Source organism: Salvia splendens, unplaced genomic scaffold (assembly GCF_004379255.2).
Source record: "Salvia splendens isolate huo1 unplaced genomic scaffold, SspV2 ctg341, whole genome shotgun sequence".
In the NCBI taxonomy this organism is placed as follows: domain Eukaryota; kingdom Viridiplantae; phylum Streptophyta; class Magnoliopsida; order Lamiales; family Lamiaceae; genus Salvia; species Salvia splendens.
In genome coordinates this window covers 4,890-25,294 of record NW_024598984.1, presented here as the reverse complement: position 1 = coordinate 25,294, position 20,405 = coordinate 4,890, and the positions used below count along the sequence as shown (strand labels likewise).

General features: G+C 40.0%; 2 pseudogenes; both read right to left on the bottom strand.

Annotated features, from left to right (window-relative positions):
- Positions 1–794: 794 nt before the first annotated feature.
- LOC121789802 lies at positions 795–2,021 on the bottom strand (annotated as a pseudogene).
- Positions 2,022–17,390: 15,369 nt separating this feature from the next.
- Positions 17,391–19,017, bottom strand: LOC121789803 (annotated as a pseudogene).
- Positions 19,018–20,405: the final 1,388 nt, after the last annotated feature.

Below are 20,405 nucleotides of genomic sequence, written 5' to 3'. Positions count from 1 at the left end.
CTGATCTGACAGAGTCATGGAACGAGACCGGTGATGCTGCTGCTGCAAGTGCAGCATCCCAGTCGCGGAACTTCTGGCAAGGCCGGCGCTTTCTCTACTTCTTGTTAGCTTGCATGGTGTTTGCGTTTGTCATATCGTGGCTTTTCCATTTCAACGTGCCATCTTGAAATTCATGGAGACTGCGTGAACCAGTAAGTACCCGATGAAATTGTACGTGCTCACATTCATCTACACTTCCTTATGTTATTCTTCATCTTCGTTCTAACATTTTCTCATTTTGTCTTATAGAATAAAAAAACAATTGAAAGGTTATATGTAAAGTCTTAGAATCGATCCATATAAGTTGGAACTTGGATCTTGATAATTCAACATTCGGTCCATCTCCTAATCCCAAGGTATTGAGTTGATCCAACTCTTAGATGGAGTAAAGGGTCCCTTAACTAAACCTACATAACTTATATTTGACGGATAATACAAAAAGGATTTTCAAGTGGTAGGTAGAAGTCTTTGAAAGTTGGTTGTTGCAATCTCCGACAAGGTAGTAAATAGTAATGTTTTGGGAAGAATGTTGTTGATCCGGACTGAAGGCGCTGTCAAACGTACTTGATGGTATGCTCCGATCCAAGCCTTGTTCGGAAGGGATAATGCACAAATCTTGAAGTTTTGCACTATCTATAACAAAGTTGAGGTCAAATGGAAAAGTGGATTCAACCATACAGATTTACTTTAAAATGATAAGGAGAAGTTCTTCAAGGACAGCCTAGTTTGGTAGAAGTTGTGGTGTGACTCTATGATAAAACCAAAATAAATCATTTTTTCCAAATGAAGCATTTACACTCGATGCAATTATCTTATCCTCACGTTGCCTGCCTCATCAAACTTTGTTGGACATACTATTATTGTATCACGATGCCAAAACGTTCGATTAGTCTTTCAAGATAAGTACTCTTAATTACTACTTCGATTTCAAGTTAATTAAGGAAGATCATCAAGTAAAACGAAAAGGCCATCAAGTTCAAGGCTACTATTTTTCTTTGATTTTCATTCTCTTCTCTTCCTCATCATCTGTACATTTATCCCCAAATTATTAAAAAACCTTAAACATCATCGAAATTAACAACATTTTCCCCCCTTTCCGATTCAAATCAATCAACATTGCTCATCCCCATCCGCTTAATCACGCCATTAACCATCGCATCTCTCTGCAAACACATCCCCTTCTGCCCCATCTCCATCCCCGCCATGTAATTCCTCACCTCCTTCCTCACAATCTCCTGCATCACCCCCAGAAATTCCGCGCTGAAAAACTGCTTCTCCGCCGCCGATTGCCCCTGACTAACCGGATCCGGATCCGGATCCGCCACCGGTTCGGGTACTGGATCGGTTCCGGGCAGGGATAGACTGAGAGATGTTACGATATGTGCGGGTCGGGCCACGGGCCGGTACACATGGTGAGTTGAATGACCGAATCGTCCGACCCGGACGGACTGCCCGGGTTGAAGCAGAACCGGAGCAGATCAGGCCGTAGCTGGCGGATCGCTTGTGGCGGTGGTGAGCCTCGGGGTCGAATTCAGCGAGCTCCTCCGCCATGGAGAAGCACTTGCGCTTGAGCGTCGAGTTCCAGTGGTTTTTGATGGCGTTGTCGGTCCGACCCGAGAGGAATCGGGCTATGGTCGCCCATTTGTTCCCGAATTTGGCGTGCGCCTGGATTATGGTGTCGTCCTCCTCCGCCGTGAAGGCGCGGTGCTCCACCTGCGGCGAGATCTGGTTGCACCACCGCAGCCGGCACGATTTCCCCGATCTGCCGGGGATTGATTTGCTTATCAGCGACCAATTTCTGGCGCCGTGGTTCTCCACCAGTCTCTGCAGCAGATCGTCCTCCTCGGGGCTCCACGGGCCTTTGATCCGATCCATTTCTCTTCTCTGTATTTGAATTTCCTCAAAATTGAAGATGTAGATACAGATTTGAGAATATAGATACGGTTTTATTGTGTGTGAGAGGAGAGTGAAACAGAGGCAAAGCCTCGCTTATGTCATGAGAGAAGTGAAACGAGAAATGGTATTTATAGTGAGGGGAATGAAAGATAGGGATGACGCGTGGGATAAATTAAATATTTGTTCTGCTATTAATTATTATTATCACTCTTTTTTTTTACTTTAAATGAGATATTGTTAACCGCCGTTAAACAAAATTTTAAAACGATAAACGCTTGATTTATGGAAGTTGAATTATTAATAACAATCCGGCGACGAGACGCGGCTCGTTTGTGCATCGGATTTTGTGTTTTGTACTTATCATTTAGATATTTTTAAATTAACATGAGTTTTCACAGTACTAAATTAGAAAAATTAATCTTGTTAAGCAAATTAAATGGACTATTTTTTGGGAACTTGGTAGTGAAGATTTAATTTGATTTATTAATTACAGTGGAGATTGAGACCTTTTATTAACATTTTCTTACTAATTAATTCAATATAAAAGCACCACCTAAGGTGTTTATTATACGGAGTAGTAACGTTTTCGACATATTACTATCTATTATCGCTTATTATATAAGTAATTTAGTTTTGAACGACGATTGTCCTTGATTAGTCCGATATGATGTAGGTAAGAGTGATGGTGATTAGGAGTGAAATTAGATTAGAAACATTGATTAGGATGTTATATAGAGAAAGAGAGTGAGTGTGGAAATTATAGAAGGGCGGTTGAAGGGGGTGGGAGAGGACACGCGTCAGTTAGCGGAGGAGTCGTCGGAACCTACCTGACCCGTTTTGTGAAACAAAGGGTAAGTGATGATGATTGATGAATAAAAAAAAGGAACCGTTTTGGAAGTTAATATTTTGACGGGACACCATTAGGGCATCATTAACCCCATTCACATTTCAGGGCCAAGTCCCCTCCACGTTATCATTCTCCTACCGTTACGGTCCAGACCCCAACTGCTCTAACCAAGCAGCCCCCAACCCGAGCCGCAGCTAATAAATAACACTATTCACAATTTCAATATATTTTACACGTAAAATAAAAAACACCGGAAATTTATAACACGAAAAAGTTAATTTCGATCGAAGATTGAAAATTACAACATAGAAATTTTAAAATACACCCAAAAAACATAACGTTAATGCTGGAAAATGTTTGTGCGAGTCCAAATCTCTTCGATTAGATCAGCTTGGAGGCGAGTGTGTTGTTCCTCTTGGCGCATCGCAGCTGAACGGGCCATGACATTGCGGATGTGGGGAGGAAGGCCCTGCACGGGCGGGTCGGTGACAACGTAGTCACTCCCGGTGCTGGCGAGCGGATCGTCGCTCCACAAAGTGACATTTTTTTCCTCGTCCTCAACGATCATGTTATGCATTATGATACATGCATACATGATGTAGGCGACTAGTGACCGCTGCCAACCACGGGCCGCTCCCTTCACAATAGCCCATCGTGCTCGGAGGACTCCGAATGCACGCTCGACATCTTTCCGAGCCGCCTCTTGCCTTCGGGCAAACAATGTCCTCCGATCCGTTGTCGGACATGTGATAGTCTTCACGAACACGGGCCATCGAGGGTAGATCCCGTCTACCAGATAGTACCCCATACTATACCGACGGTGGTTGGCTGTGAACTCTACGTTCGGCGCTCGCTCGGCACACAAGTCGTTGAGCAATAGAGACTCGTTCAACACATTGAGGTCGTTGTTGGACCCCGCGACACCAAAGTAGGCATGCCAGATCCACAATCGTTGGTCGGCAACGGCCTCCAACACAATCGTGGGATATGTGCCCTTGTGCCCGCTAGTGTATTGTCCTCTCCAAGCCGTTGGACAATTCTTCCACTACCAATGCATACAGTCGATGCTGCCAAGCATCCCCGGGAAGCCGTGGGTCCGCTCGTGCAAGTCGACCAACTTCCTAACGTCGTCGGTTGTTGGCTTTCTCAAGTACGTATCCTTGAATGCTTCGACGACTGCCCGACAGAATTTAGCTAGGCAATCCCGTCCAATATGCTCGCTTACATGGAGATACTCATCGAACATATTTGATGTAGTTTCGTAAGCGAGTTGACGAATGGCAGACGTGCATTTCTGCAACGTCGATATACTTCGTCGGCCCACAACATCGGTGGTTTGGCAGAAATACGAGTCACGAGCTACAACTGCGTTGACAATGCGTAGGAACAAAGGCCTCCGCATCCGGAACCGGCGTCGGAACATTTGATCACTTCATCGCGGATCGTTAGAGATATAATCCGTGAAAAGCCGCAAGGCCCGAACACGAAATAACCCTGAGCCGGGCCGCGTTGCGTCCCGTCCCGAACCATCTAACGCGGGCACGGGCCGGACCCCGAGACCGTTCCCAGGCCGCAACTGCACCCCCGGGACCGGCCCAGGCCGCAACTCCTCTCCCTCCAACGCGCTGGACAGGCCGGGACTCGCGATTTGCGCCCCCGCCCCTTGATAGCCTTATTTTCAATTTTTCATTTTATTGGAGGAGAGAGATAGAAGAGAAACGACAAAATAAATAGTGAAAGAGAAAGGGGAAGGATGATAATAAAAAGAGTAGTGTGGCTGTTCACCCTGACACAACCTAACGCCACTGTGTCACCTCCACGTGCCGCTCTCTCTCTCTTCTCCAATTACTGCTCCTTTTCATTCTTAATTTGCTCACAATGTTTAACCTAAACTTTTGAGATTAGGAAATGCTGTTTAACGAGTTAAAATAAATAAATGAATAAATAAATAAAGAGAACATAAAGGATGAAATTGTTGGCATTTTTTCATCCTACAAAAATAACATAATTACAAAGAACAATTGAAAAAAATGCACTCAACTATATAAGTCAAATGTAAAGTAGCTGGCAAAAGTAATTGACAAAACTAAAGGTACGGTACGAAGCGGTTAGGCAAAAGCAACTAAACGACAAATCACATCCCTTGGGTCCCACTCAACAAACTTCTCACAGGAGATCCGATCCGATCCGCCTAGTACTTGCTCCGGATCCGAATCCTTCGTGGGTCAGCCTTACCCATTTTTCCCGGGTTGTATCACGTCCACGTCGACGTCTTGCAATTTGTTTTATCCACTTCAAATTTCATTTACCGTAAATAAGCTTCGCAATTTTTAATATATCAAATTACGGTTTTTCTGTAGAGACATAATCGGACCACAAAAAAAGGGGAAAATATGACAATTTTCTCTTCTTCTATAGCGTAATTTACTTATAAATTTACAACATCGTTAGTGCTCTAAATAGGCATGCACAATCCGGCCCGGCCCGCCGGTTAACCGCCGGTTCGGGCCCGCCGGTTCATGAACCGGAACCGGCGGGTTGAACCGGCTGAAGGGTCGGAGGGTCATAAGGGCCGGTTCAGGTTCGGGCATAACTTGAACCGTGAACCGGCGGTTCGGCGGTTCGAACCGCCGGTTCAAAGGGTCGAACGGCTAGGGTTCGTAGGGGTTCGTAGGGGTTCAAAGTAGGGATAGGTATGAACCGGCGGTTCGCCGGTTTTGGGCGAAAACCGCCGTTTTGGAGGAAAAACGCCGGTTTGAACCGGCGGTTCCGACCGGTTTCCGCCGGTTCCGGAAGCTTTTCAGGCGTAGGGGGCTAGGTGAGGTCAGAAACCGGCGGTTTGTGTCGGAAAACCGTGGACCAACCCGCCGGTTTCGTGGAAAACCGCCGGTTTTGAGGTTGAACCGCCGGTTCAGGCGGTAAACCGGCGGTTCGGCCGAAAATTTGAAAGTTTGAAATTTGAAATTTTTTTTTTATTTCTTCCAATTTTACTCCTATAAATACCTCACTTCTCCTTCATATTTCCTTACCCCATTCTCGTGTTAACAAGGATTTCATTCTCAATCTCCATTTCTCTATTCTCTCATCATTCTCTCTAATTGCGCAAGTTTAATTCTACACTTTCTACTCACTACTATATTTGTTGTGCTCATAATTTACCACTTCTTTTATACTTCATACATATTTTATTCCAAGTCCATATTACTTTTCATTTATCAATATATTCAATATGTCTTCTTCTCGTGGTGGATCGGGACGTGGTGATCGGGGCAAGGGAATAGCCCAAGATCAAAGCACTACGCGTCCCTCAAAATCTCGACGACCTAGTCGTCGAGATGTTATGGACGAGGTTTCCCGATTGGCAGCCGAACGCATGCAAGTAAGTAATGAAAAATTTGTTTTCCAATTCACATGCACAAAATTTCATTAATTTTTTTTTGCGTTCATACTTTTAACTTCTACGTACATAATATTTGTAGATGGAAGAAGATCATAGGACCGCCATGCTACTTGCTGAAATGCAACAAGGCGGGGGTAGGGGAGATGAGGAGTTCGACGTTACTATATCGTCGGACTCGGACAACAACGAGGATAGATCGCATTCTCGTATTCCTTCTAGCACCGGCGGAAATGAGGAGATGCCTCCCCTGCACCCACTAACACGGCAAAACCTTTGAAATCGGACATTTTTATCAAACACTACAAGAAGGTGGCGGTGGTGATTCCAAGTCCTCACGATCCGAACTCTCAAGAAGAGACTTCGGACTTTCATGTTTATTGCAACTATTGCGATAAAGTGTACAAATGGTCCGCCGGTGGTGGATATGGCACCCTCCGTCGCCATTTAGTGGCAAAGCATCCGGTAGAATGCGGCACTGCCTCTACCCAAAGCAACCTAAACTTCCAACCCGCCGGCGCCGGCTCGGGTTCGTCAGGTGCGCCTCTATTTAAATATGATAAAAAGAATTTTGATGATACAATGACTAGATGGGCGGCTATGAAGCATATGCCCTTTAATGTTTTTGATGACAAAAGTTTTGAGGTTACTATGCAAAGTGGGTTGAATGTAGCAATCAAAAGAATAGGTCGAATGACCCTGCAACGATCTACCGTTCGGCAGTGCTTGGAGAAAAAGGTAGAATTATCACGTTATTTAGTTAACATGGGCCACAGGGTGAACATTTGCTCAGATGTTTGGACGGATTGTTTTAACCGTCATTCATACATGGGTATTACGGTTCACTTTGTGGACAACAGTTGGACTTTGAACAAGCGTTTAATTGGTTTTAGAGAATTTGAAAGTCCACACACTGCACCAGAAATTGCTTCTTTGATTATACAAGTGTTGAATGAGTTTCAGCTATGCAACAAGATATTTTCTATTGGTTTTGATAATGCAACTGCCAACACCGCAAGTATTGCCGATTTGATTGCGGCTTGTACACCGGTAATTGGAGGTAAGTATTTTCATCAAAGATGCATTTGCCATATTTTAAATTTATGTGTACAGGATGCGCTTGAATTATGGCAAAAGCATGTCTCTCCTATTAGAAATGCAGTTAGATTAATCCATCAAAAGCCAGCTATTGGCAAAGCATGGAAGAAATATTGCCATCAAAAGAATGTCAGGTACACGAATTTTACTATGGATGTGTCTCATAGATGGAATTCGACATATGATTGTCTGAATTCTACCTTGACACATAAAGATGCTTTATGTGATTTTTATAGAACTAACCCCTACCGTGATTTATATCTTTCGCATAGTTGTTGGGATAACAGTTTGGCTTTATTTAAATTGTTCAAATATTTCAAAAATGCTACTGTTGAATTGTCGGGTGTTTATTATTGCACTGTTGTTCGTGTTTTGGAGCATTGCATGTACATATCCCTTGGTTTTAAAACTTCAATGAAAAATGCTTCCTCTTCTCCCGAGTTAATGTGCGTTTTATATTATATGATTGAAAAATGGCTCAAGTATTTCAGTGAGATTCCTAACGTGTTTTTGATTGCAAAGGTATTGGATCCAAAATGGAAATTAGCAGGTACCTCTAGAATTTTAGATTTTTATTATAACAATTTGAGTTCAATTGATCTTGGTCCCCTTCAAGCAATCCAATCCGATACCAGTGACGAATTTGGAGTCGACCTCTCAGAAACCTTTCAAATAAACCTCCCGGACCGGTCAGTTGTGCAACAAAACCTCGAGTATAACTTGCGCTCTCTCTACACCGAATATGAAACCAAGTATAACACCACTCACCAAGTCAGAAGACCCCCTCCTCCACAACATAACTATGGCTTTGCATTTCAAGCCGATTATGATGACCCCGACGCGCAATCCCAACTAGCCGACCTATACAACTACAGCACCGGCGGAAGGTCCTCAGGTATGGTCAGTGAATTAGGTTTATATTTTAAATCACTCTTTTCCTTTGGTGATGAAGGTCCTACTCCTCCCGCCCAAATCGACGTCCTCGATTGGTGGGGAACCCACGAGAAAGATTTTCCCATCCTTGCTTCAATGGCCAAGGAGATTTTTTCTGTTCCGGCTTCCACCGTCGCCGTCGAGTCCGCTTTTAGTGTTGGCTCGCGCGTTTTGGATGAATCAAGAAGTAAGCTCTCGGCGAAAAATATGGAAGCCGTGATGTTACTTGATGATTGGGCCAAAGCTGACGTCCGAGAACAAGAAAATGATTGGAATGATCGTCAAGAGGGATCACAAGATGAATTCACCGGGGATGAAGATTAGGCCAACCGTCAACCGCCGCCGGCCAAGCCAAATAGGTATGTAAGGTAAGAGAACTACGTGGACTTTGATTCCCTAATGCAAATGAGCAATTGGGATACGTAGGCACCTCAACTTAAATTTTTAATTTAAGTTGAGCTCAAGTCCTTTTTCTTTTATTTCTTTTTTTTTCCCATTAATTCCTACTTTAAAAATATGCAAATACAATTGCATAATTGTATTTGTATATACTCTAGTCGATGAAGTATATTTCTCTATACGGCTTAATGAGGGAAACTTTTGACAATTCTACTATAATTGTTGATTGTTAGACGAAACTCAACATTTAAAGTTGAATTGCTAAAGGTGTCCTTAATATAGTTATGTAGAAAGATCTTCTTCGCCGGTTAAGAGTATATATATAATACACTTATACGTTTAAGAACTTCAACGTCATTTCTTGTCATTTGTAATTAGTTCTTCACTAGTAGTCTCATTTGTATTTAAATTTTGTTTAAGACTTCAAGACCGCCATATGTTTTCAATTTGTAATTGTTGTAACTTGTAACGTGTAATTTGTAAATATGCAATTTCAATAAAATTGCAACTTTAGCAGTATTTTTTTCAATTTTATTTACTCACATTGCATACAAAAGCAAACTTGAAAAGTGTAATGTAATTTGATTAAAATTGAAAAGTTGAAAAATGCAAAAAATAAAAATAAAAAAAATCGTCAACCCGCCGGTTCGGGCCCGGAACCGGCGGTTCGAGCCGAAAACCGCCGGTTTTGAACCGGCGCGTAACCCGCCGGTTTTTTGAACCTGAACCGGAACCGCCGGGAGCTAGGCGGGCCGGTTCAGGTTCGCGAATTTTCCGACCCTTGACCCGCCGGTTCGGGCCCGGAACCGGCGGGTTCCGACCCTTGTGCAAGCCTAGCTCTAAATAAGAGAGAAGATGATTTTGAGAATCACACTGTTTAATTTACATTAGCATGATAACCTTAGCCGTCAATTTTATATACTCCCATCATCCACTAATACAAGGCCTAATTTGATTGGGAAGTAGTTCTAAGATGTATAGTAAAAAATGTTAATGAAAAATAAGTCTTATTTTTATATAAATACTTATAATGAAAATATGACTGAGATAAAATTAGTTGAACGTAGACTCATTACTAAAAGTAGTAAAAAGATAAATGTAAAAATGACAAAATATAATAATTATTGATAGATGAGGGAGTAGATGCAAATCTAAATGTTTTAAAATCACCTACTAATTACTCAATACATGAAAATATCTAAAATTAAGGTCTCGTTCTCTCTTTCGACTAAAATTTCCTCTATTAACAGTCAACCCATTCTAATATCATGAACAAAGTCCACTAATTTTCTTATATTTATTTGTTTCAGTTTTCCAATAGAAAATTCTTGCAATAGCATGGTTGAATACTTATGTACAATAACAATACCTAATTTTGGGATTACTTTTTAGAAGTACATTCCTTATTCTAGAGCAACCTTTTTTTAAAAAATGAATCATTAAATTAACAACGAATTCATGACCTCTTTGGGGGTGGGTGAGTGTGGCAAAATGGCAATTCACCTTTATGAAAAATCAACTATGGTTGATGAAGATTTATATTTCAACAAAATACTATTATTTATGTATAGAATATTATTATTGTTTCATTTTGTATTTACAATGTGTGCACACATTGGCATGATTATATCTTTGTCTGTACTCAATGCATTACTATGTAGTAATTTAATTTGATTATCACATTATGTGCATCAGTACATGTTTGTAATATTGAGTGGAATGCTATAATTTTTTTTTAAAATGCGACGAATAGTAGTATATTAGTATATTCGATGAGAGTTTTCCTATAATTCCGATGAGGCGTGTGATGTTGCAATGACGAATGCATAGTGTTGTTAAGTAGCTAGACTAATTAATTTGATATGCATAGGTTGTTCGGTGGCTTAGTATTAATTTGTCAAGATATTGATTTGTACGAGATTAACTGAAATTAGTTTTGTTAATGGGATAGTAAGACTAATCATGTGTGTTATTATTCCGAGATTATCCTGTCTAAATAATTGAACAATATTCAGAAAATTGATCAATATTATACTAGTACACTTTAGTTTATAAAATCGAACACCAAACAATAACATTCTAGTCATTTTGGACGGAATCATTCACAACACACTAGCTCTATATATCTTCTTCGACAATTTTGCTAAAGATGCTTTCACCATTTGTTACTTTATGGGTAAAAGCTATTTACTTCTTGCTTTGTTCTTTTCTTATCCATGAGTGAAACAATAAATCTGGGATATTTGATTAAAAGGTTAAACTTATCACTCTTGGTCTAAAATTTACAGTTTCCTTAACTCTCAAATTACTTTATTAAGTTATGTGATACAAGGAACATGATGAGTTACGAAACGCACTTACTAATAAATATTACTCCCTCAATTCCATAATAGATTTCATACTTTTTTTTAGTTTGTTGTCACATTTTTAAAGAAAAATCTCTCTCTCATCTCTCACATTAATATAAATGTACTATTTTATCTCTTACCTAACACACAAAACAATATCTCCTAAAATCTCATGTCATTACTCAAGTGCGACATCTATTATGGAACGGATGAAGTAGTATATGTTTCGTTTTAAATAATTATACACAGATATTGGCATTGTTGCAAATTGCAAATCCTAGTGAAATAAAATGATTTGAGGTTTCTTTTAGTATTTAATAATGTTCACTTAATTATAAGTTGCATTATTGTTGGGTAAATTGTATTTTTATAGGTTTATATTTTGTCTGTCCACAATAATACATAGGAGTAGAATTTGTAAACTTTTAAGATTCTACCCCTAGGCCCTATAATAGTATGTCATATGTGTGTATATCCGTGTACACTTGTGAAACATTTAGGGCATCCACAACACGTGTCTCCGCGGTGCCGCGTTCCGTATCTGCGGAACGAAACCGCGGAGACACGCGTTGTGGATGCCCGTGTCGTCCCCATGCCGTGCCCATGGCGTGCCGCGAGTCGTCGCCGCGAGACGCGGCACGACACGTCTCGCCACGCGCCGAGGCAACGTGGCGAGCTCCCAGCGCATGCGTAACGCCCACTCGCTGCCCCGCGAGTGGGTTTCGTCACGGTGACACAATAATTCATTTTTAAAAAATCAAATTTAATTAAAAAATTGCAACGGTAATGTTACCGTTTTTTTAATCCTTTTTTTATATTTTTTATATTTTTTTAAAATTTGTTGTAAGTTTATTTTATGTAATGAACTGTGTTTGTTCTAATTGAATTGGGTTGGAAATAAAAAAAAATGAAATTGAATGAATAGTAATTTAAGGAACGGTTAAGGAACAAATAAGAAACGGAGGGTTGCAGGTTCCGTTCCTTAGTTAAGGAATGGAGTAAAAAAGTACAGTGAGACCCGCAAATAGTAGTTTAAGGAGCGGTTAGCAAACGGTGGGGGGATAACACAGTGGATGACTTTACATGAACTGAAATTATTTATTACTCCCATAATGCAGAGAATAATCTTTGAAAATTAAACACAACGTTTCTACTTCTGCGAGATAAAAAAATATAATTCCTCGCTTGTACAGTATACTTGCATCAGAAAGTATATATTCCGATTTTATAATTGAAATAATTTTTTAATTGGTTAGGTAACCATTGAATCCAGAGCCGCATTAAGAAAATATTCAGACCTCTATACCTAGCCTAACGATAGTGTGTGCTTTTTTTATATACTTTGGGCTATAATAAGAATTGCTACTTTTGATTAAAATAGGAAAAGTAAACAAATAAACCAAAATTTTACTCCTACTTAATAAAAATTCCATGGTCCTTCCACACCATGGTGGCATGATGATTTGGTGTGTCTCACCAATAACTCTTTGATAATTGGAAATGAAAAGGGTCTATTTTGATACGTTCCATAGTAATAGAGTCATTTCCATTTTTAATAAAAGTCAATACATTTCTCCACACCTACTTTACTCTCTCTTCATTTCTAACTTTTTCATTTTTCACTTTATTCATTCTTTACTTAACTCACCTAACACAATTTTTTTTAATCTCCGTGGTGAAAAGAAACTCCTTTATTATTATGGAATAGAGAGAATAGTAGTTTATTGCCAACGATATACTATAAGCTTGATTTGTGTAAAATTGAGCTAATGATGAGTTGGAATGAAATTTCAAGGAAATGAACCAAACTTCAAATACCTATAAATAATGTTATTTAAGTTTTGTTTCAGAGATATTACGAGCATGTGAAAGGGCAAGATATCTAAATTGCATCAAATTAAGTATAGGCCACTTTCTAAAAAAAAGAATTAGAGAAGGGATTTAGAAGAATGAGAGACTCGTGTGAAGGAGCAGTGATCACGTGCTGGATACGCATGAATTAGCAAGGAATGCACGTGTGAGGTACGGACATACTATGGGTGAGGAATGGTCGTCGGTAGCACGTGACTATGACAATGAAGATAGAGATCCAGCTGTAACCGACTAGTAAAGGCCGCTCAACTTCATTAAATATAACAACTTGTATGCTTAGGGACAAAAAGGTGATTCGCTCACCCCAGGCGCCCCCATAACCCGGCCCGACATCGCTATGGAGGGGTTCAAACACGGTACCTCAGCGGCCCATTAGGTGGGAGGAACTTACACTGGTAACCAGCACACAAGGAGCCACCACAGTGGTGAAACTCCCACACTGCGGCTGCCAGCATTCGATCATGTCTGCTTAGGGACAATCTACCACCCAGGAACCAACTGAGTTAAGCCCGTGCGGGCATATAACAACTTGTATGCCATTCTATTCAATGTATCTAAGGCCACCCGCAACGCGTCACGCGGGTGGCCCGTATTCCATCACGGAGGAACGAGACGGCGGCGTAACGAGTTGCAGCTCCCCGTCTCGTCCCCAGCCTGTTCCGCGTTCCGTCACGGCGTGACGAGTGGCGAGAAGTCTCGCCACGCGCCGAGGCGACATGGCGCTCCCCGGCGCAATGCGTGACGCCCACTCGCCGGCCCGCGAGTGAGCATCGTCACGCTGACACAATAAATCATTTTTAAAAAAAATTGAATTAAATAAAAAATTAAAAATTAAAAATTAAAACGGTAATATTACCGTTTATAGACGTTTTCTATTTTTTTTACTCTATAAATACTCCTAATTCATCATCATTTCACACACAACTACACATCTATTCTTCTCAAATCATCTTCATTTCTTCTCCAATTTTCATCTAACATCTCATCACAAAATGTCCGGCGACAGAAACTCCGGCAGTGGCGGCTCCGGCGGGTGGGATCTCAACGCGTTCGGCGACTGGGGGAGCATGTACAACACATTGGGTGGTTCCGGTTCGTCGAGGCCTGACACCCAGGGTTCGTCGACGCCGGGGGTACCAACCACCCAATTTTGACGTGGATGCATACGCCCATCCCTTCGCCATGTGGTATTCGTAGGGATTATCCCAGATTTGAGAGGATTATTCCGTTGAACCCACTCCGGAAGAAGGCCGAGGCGGGGGAGGAGGCCGAGGCGGAGGCGGAGGAGGAGGAAGATGAGGATCTAGGCCGGCATCCGTACGCCCCCAAAGAAACGCTGGCGGTGTACAACACCTGGATCAACGTCTCGTACGATCCCATCGTCGGGAATCAATAACCCTAGAAGTGCTTCTGGGAAAAGGTCACCGAGGCCTACCACCAGATTAAGCCGAAGGGGTCCCGCCGCCACACATATAAGATGCTCTGCGCTAACTTTGACCGAGTCGACAGAGAGGTCAAACGATTCTGCACCATCTACAAGAATGAAGCGGCTCATTACCAAAGCGGAGCCACGGGAGTCGACATTCTGAGTCGGCTTTGCGGGTCTACTACGACGACACCGGCAAACAATTCAAATATGTCGATGTTTGGGAGGTCGTTAAGGACGAGGAAAGGTGGGCCAGCGGTGTGCGGTCCAGCACGGACTCGACCTCGAAGCGCACGAAGCACACGACGAGTGGCCAATACTCGTCTGGTAAGGGCGGTTCGGGTAGCGGGCCACAAGATTTTGCCTCGCAGAAGGTTGAGACCCCGGCAGACGATGCCGGGGGTTCCTCCCGTGGGCGCCGTCGGCCGCAAGGGAGAAATGCGGCGAAGGCGGCTAGAGGGAGGAGGTGCCGAGCCGAATCAAGCCAGGCGGGCTCGGGCTCGGGGGACCCCCCAACTCCCTTATGGCCATGTACATGACCGCCACAATGGCGGACACTTCCCGTATGACGACCGCCCAATACCAAGCCTGGCTTAACGGAATTACGTTTATGGCAGCACAACTTGGCATTCCACCTCCTCACGGCTTTAGTGCACCTCCACCGCCTTCGGGGGATGATTTGCCGGCGGAGTAGTTTTTTTAATTTTCTATAAAATTGTATTTTAAATTATGTCATTTTTATTTTTTTAGGATTTTAATTATGTTTTTTATTTTTTTTTTTGAATTTTAAGTTGTATTTTTATTTTATGTTGTAATTTTATTTTATTTTTAATGAAGTGTGTTTTTTTAATTGAATTTGGTTGGAAATAAAAATAAAAAATGAAATTGAATGAATAGTAATTTAAGGGATGGTTAAGGGACGGAGGGTTGCAGGTTCCGTCCCTTAGTTAAGGGATGGAGTAAAAAAGTACAGTGGGACCCGTGAATAGTAATTTAATGGACGATTAAGGGACAGTTTAGTGACAGCGTTGCAGATTTCCTAATGAGTGCTTCTGTTTCACGATCCCAATGTACACATACATTACTCTTCCTCTCTCTCCATTCTCTAATAATATTAATCACTAGTGGGATGAGGATAATTCAGTTTAAAATTCACTAGTACCCGTCTATAACAACAAAATTATCATATACTACATGCAATTTTTATTAGTCAAATTAATTATCCTATATTAAATACTAAATAAATTGGAGTATATAAAGAAATTGAAGAAATAAATCATTTCAAAATCATATATAAACATGAATAATAATTGCTACTTTTTGTAAATGAACAATATTTTTTGTGCCTAATAACATGAATAATATTATTAATACCGATAATGTCATTTATATATAAATATATTTCATAGAAATATTTATTACCTATGACTTCATACATACGAGCATCGAGATGTAACCAAATGATAGAAATATCTTTGGTAATAAAAATAGTATCACTACTACAATTCTTAGATCGTTCCAGATCTGATGTTAACCGATGACAACTAATTAACACAATGTCCCATTTTATCTCAATTGATATGTAACAAGTTGACGTTCATATGCTTTAATCTCAATCGGTTGCAATTTTTATGAACAGAGTTGATATTAGTTTGTTTTAATCTTAATCTTGACGGTTTATTCTTTAGATTCAACAATCCACGTTATGTAGTTGTTATCCACTAAAATATTATCGAAGTAATATTTTTGTAGGATCCCTTCCCTTGAGTATATATGTCATTCCGATTTTTCATGCTTCATGAGCAGTCAAATTTGTTATGTTCATATAAATCTCTTTCTTATTAAAAGCCAGAGATTGCGTTACAATTACCAATTAAATATTGGGTTTAATACAAAAGTTGAATAATCTATGTTAATGCATATATTGATTATCGTTTCCTTTTCGAGTTATTCGGTTCTTACACCTACATATAACTTTGGTAAATAATAATTGAATGCAATTTATTTCGTTAAAGTGAAGCATATATCTTTTCAATTCTTATATTACAAACATAAATCGTGAATAACGTGGTTTAAGTCACACCATGAGAACGAAAAGTTGTATCGCATAAGAGTGACACATAGGACCCATTATTATTTAACTATTTAATCTAATTGAGAAAACGGCTGAAAGCATGATTATGAATATGAGTTTGCTCAGAAATTAAAAATGTATTCTTTTTTAATTATTTGATAGTTCTAATGGAGTAGTCAATTTCAAATCACAAATAAAGTGGGTTACAACCAGAAAAAAAGTTGTGGCCTAATTTTTTTGTGGTTAAGGCTTTAACTAATTGTGGTGAACCAAACAAAAGCAATCCATTCCTATCATGATCAAATGTGTTAATTATTATTTAGAACCAGTACATATTTTTCCACAATTTTAGATGTAATGGTTTCAAGAAAATAATTTTTTTCTGATACATTCATTTAAAATCTAAATTTTATTTGGGTTATTCCCACATTGTTTCTTGTTAGGCAAATACTCCATTCTACCCCATTTCATAGACAGAAAAAATAACTCGATTGCTCATATAAAGGATAATTTTAACTCGATGAGCTTATCCGAATTTCTATCTCCATTAAAAAAAACGTAATTAAATGTAGTATTATTTTTATATGCTTAACTAAAGACAAATCTTACTTGTTGTAGCTGTTGTTTTTCATTTGGATAAAGAATTATTCTTCATATACCTTCGTAGTTGCAGTGACTCAAACTCCAAATTTATTGATTAAAGGAGAAACTTATTACCAAATAAGTTAACACTTTATGGTAGGCCCATATTCAAAAATCAAGTCAAAACTCTAAATCTGGAAGCATTTAATTTCTAAAGCCCATATGGTCTAAACGGATCCTCCCCATTAAGTATTTTTTTTATAATCTATACTAGTATTTCTTTAGTTAAAAATAGTATTTCGGATTTATTATTCCATAATTAGCCATATAATATTTTTATTTCATTTTTTATAAGAAAATTTTAATTACAGAAAATACAAGCTAAGCAAAAAAAAAGAAGAGATAAGGATATGTTTCCAAAACCAAATGGAAAGAAAGATGTATTAAAATATTTAGGCAAACAAGTGAACTTGGCCTTTTGCAACACATACAAAATGATTCGAACCTAATCCTTCCAAAACATAGGAATCTAGGCAATTTATTTTAGAGGAAATCACCACATAGGAAATTAATTAGCAATAGCAATACTACTACTACTACTAAATGAGACTATAAAGGAGCATGACATGACATGACAAGAATGCATTAATCCCAAATCCCAACTTCCATGAATCCATCTTCAGTAGCACAGCCCCTAAACATCCCGACCGAATTGAACCCACACACCACCTCCCCTTTGCTCGACACCGCGATAAGCCCGGCCTGGCCGCCGCCGTCGAGGCGCCGCTCGATCACGAAGTCGACAGCCTCCTGCAGCCCCAGTCCCTTGTACTCCATCACGGCCGCCACGTCGCGCGCCAGGGTGCCGCGTATGATGGCCTCGCCCTCGCCCGTGCACGACACGGCGCACACGTCGCAGGCGTACGTGCCCGACCCGATGAGCGGGAGTCCCCGATCCGGCCCGACATCTTGTTCATCAGGCCGCCCGTGGACGTCCCCGCCGCGCACCGCCCCTGGCCGTCGACCACCACGCACCCCACCGTCTCCTGGGCGTACACGCTGATCGGGAGGCCGTTCATCATCAGCGGCGGAGCGTCCGCCGCCTTTTCGCAGATGTCCGACCCGGTTAGAGGGATCCGGTAATCGAACTGTCAATGTCATTAGTATTAGTCATGAAAAATCATTAAATCTAAGGGATAGAATTTGGGACATACTATGATGGAGTTGGCTTCTTTGGCCAATTTGAGCATTCCGAGGTTGTCCTCGGTGATGAAGTAGTCATTGTCAACCATCTCCACGCCCTAAAATAGATCCAAAAACACCAAATAAAATCGAAAAAAGAAAGAAACAAGAGGTGCATGCACTAATAGATTTTGGGAATAAGATAGCAATTTATTGGAACATAGATATTGCAGATAACAAAAGGTGGCTAAGAAGAGAAAATGCACTTCCGAATAATAGGTCGAAATACATACCAGAAATTCCTAGTATTTGGGGGTTATAATTGGAAGCTAAGAGCGATAGCCTGATTATAATGAATTACCTGTTGTTTGGCGAATTCCTCGGCGCCGGAGAAAGCAAGATAGGAATGCGGGGATTTGTCCATGACGAGACGGGCGAGAGAGATGGGATTCTTGACGGTGGTGAGGCCGGAGACGGCACCGCAGCGGCGCCCGACGCCATCCATGATGCTGGCCTCCATCTCCACCGTCCCCTTGGCGGTGAGCGCGGATCCACGGCCAGAATTAAACAGGGGATCACTCTCTAATTCTCGAATCTACCAAATCAAAATCAAAATCAAAATCAAAATATAAATTAATTGTTGAATGAAAAAAGAAGAGAGGGAGACGTACGACGAGCTCGACGACATCGATGGGAGAGAGAGAGGAGCGGAGGGCGGAGATGCCGATGTTAAGGCAACGAGTGAGGAGCTGCCTGGCCTCTTCCTGACGTTCAAGTGGGAGGTTAGGATCCACACCAGCGCCGCCGTGCACCGCTATAGCCCAACCGCCCATCTCTGTCGCCACCCACCGTGCTTTTGATATATTTGCGGTTTCCGTTGTGTATATTCAGTTTTGGTTGGATAGATTTATAAAGAGGCGATGATGGCCGATGAGAGGTCCATATTCTCTAACCTTATTTATACACGCCAACCACGCACACACCATTACCAACACCCTTCCTTCAACTAATCTCCTTTTATTATACATAACACCTCATTTATTTTTCAATATTGGAATACATAAAATTGTATTCGTTGTGATAGTCTACATTTATACAAATCTCTATATTAGGAATCTACTCAATGTGTCATCAATCTAAAATACCAATGTTTGTATCATATTCCAACAATTGTGAATATTGTTTAATTTTTTTTACCTTTTTAAGTTGAATTTACGGAACGAAGCAAAATATAACTGAATTTCATGATTTTTTTTAAAAAAAATTGTTTTTGATTTGTTTAATTATTTATTAAACTTGAGTAATTAATAGTAGTAGTAGTAGTAGTAGTTTTATATAATTGATTTTGGGTTCAGATGGCACAAGCCTACAACTGTGACAATCCCATATATATGAAATAACCTTATTGTAATTTGTCACGATATCACAAAATACACGTGGTGCGTGAACCTCATGCCTAACATAACAAAAATAATTTATTATTCAATTAATAACTTCATATTCTAAAACAATGGTTTACTTTCCAAAACAGTATAGTAATATTTTTCTATAATTAAAATCATTGTAATCAATAGCATTGCATTGTTATTTTTAATTTGTAGGGATATGAATATATGAAGAAAACATATGTTGTACATTATAAATCTATAACTACTATATAAGTAACATTGATTAATCGTAGTAAAATAAATAACTCTAAAAATAATTGCCTTATTAGGAAGTTGATATATTATAAAATTGTGGATGATTAGGATGTGATAAGGATGCTGATTGGTTGATGTTGCTTAGTTGGATGATTAAGATGCCACTAATATTCTTAGATTAGCTTAGAATTGGTCCGAATAAAAAATCATACAGTTAAGGAAGGAAATAGAGCGACTTGCGTATTGTTAAATATGATTGCTGCATAATAGTCAACGTGTTGCACGTGTATTAATTTTAGGTAAGTGTACGTCTATATAAGATAAAATATGATAAATGATATGAATAACAAAATACTATATTTTTGGTATTCTCTTCAATGTGGGATGCTTGGATTGGAATGGGTGATGGAAGGATTAATTGAAATTGAGATATGATAAGCTTTCATGACATGCATGAAATATATTAGGCATTTTGCCATATCTAGTGGACACAATTTCGAAACAAATTAATTAACGAGCTATAAAGTTTGGTATTTGTACAATTTAAAATGGGGTATAATTCAAAACGTAAATCGCAAATTTTTATTTAAATTTAATCAAATTTTAGTTTGATAGTCAAAGTATGGATTTATTTTTAATTATTCCATGGTGAGAGTCTTCGCATGTAAT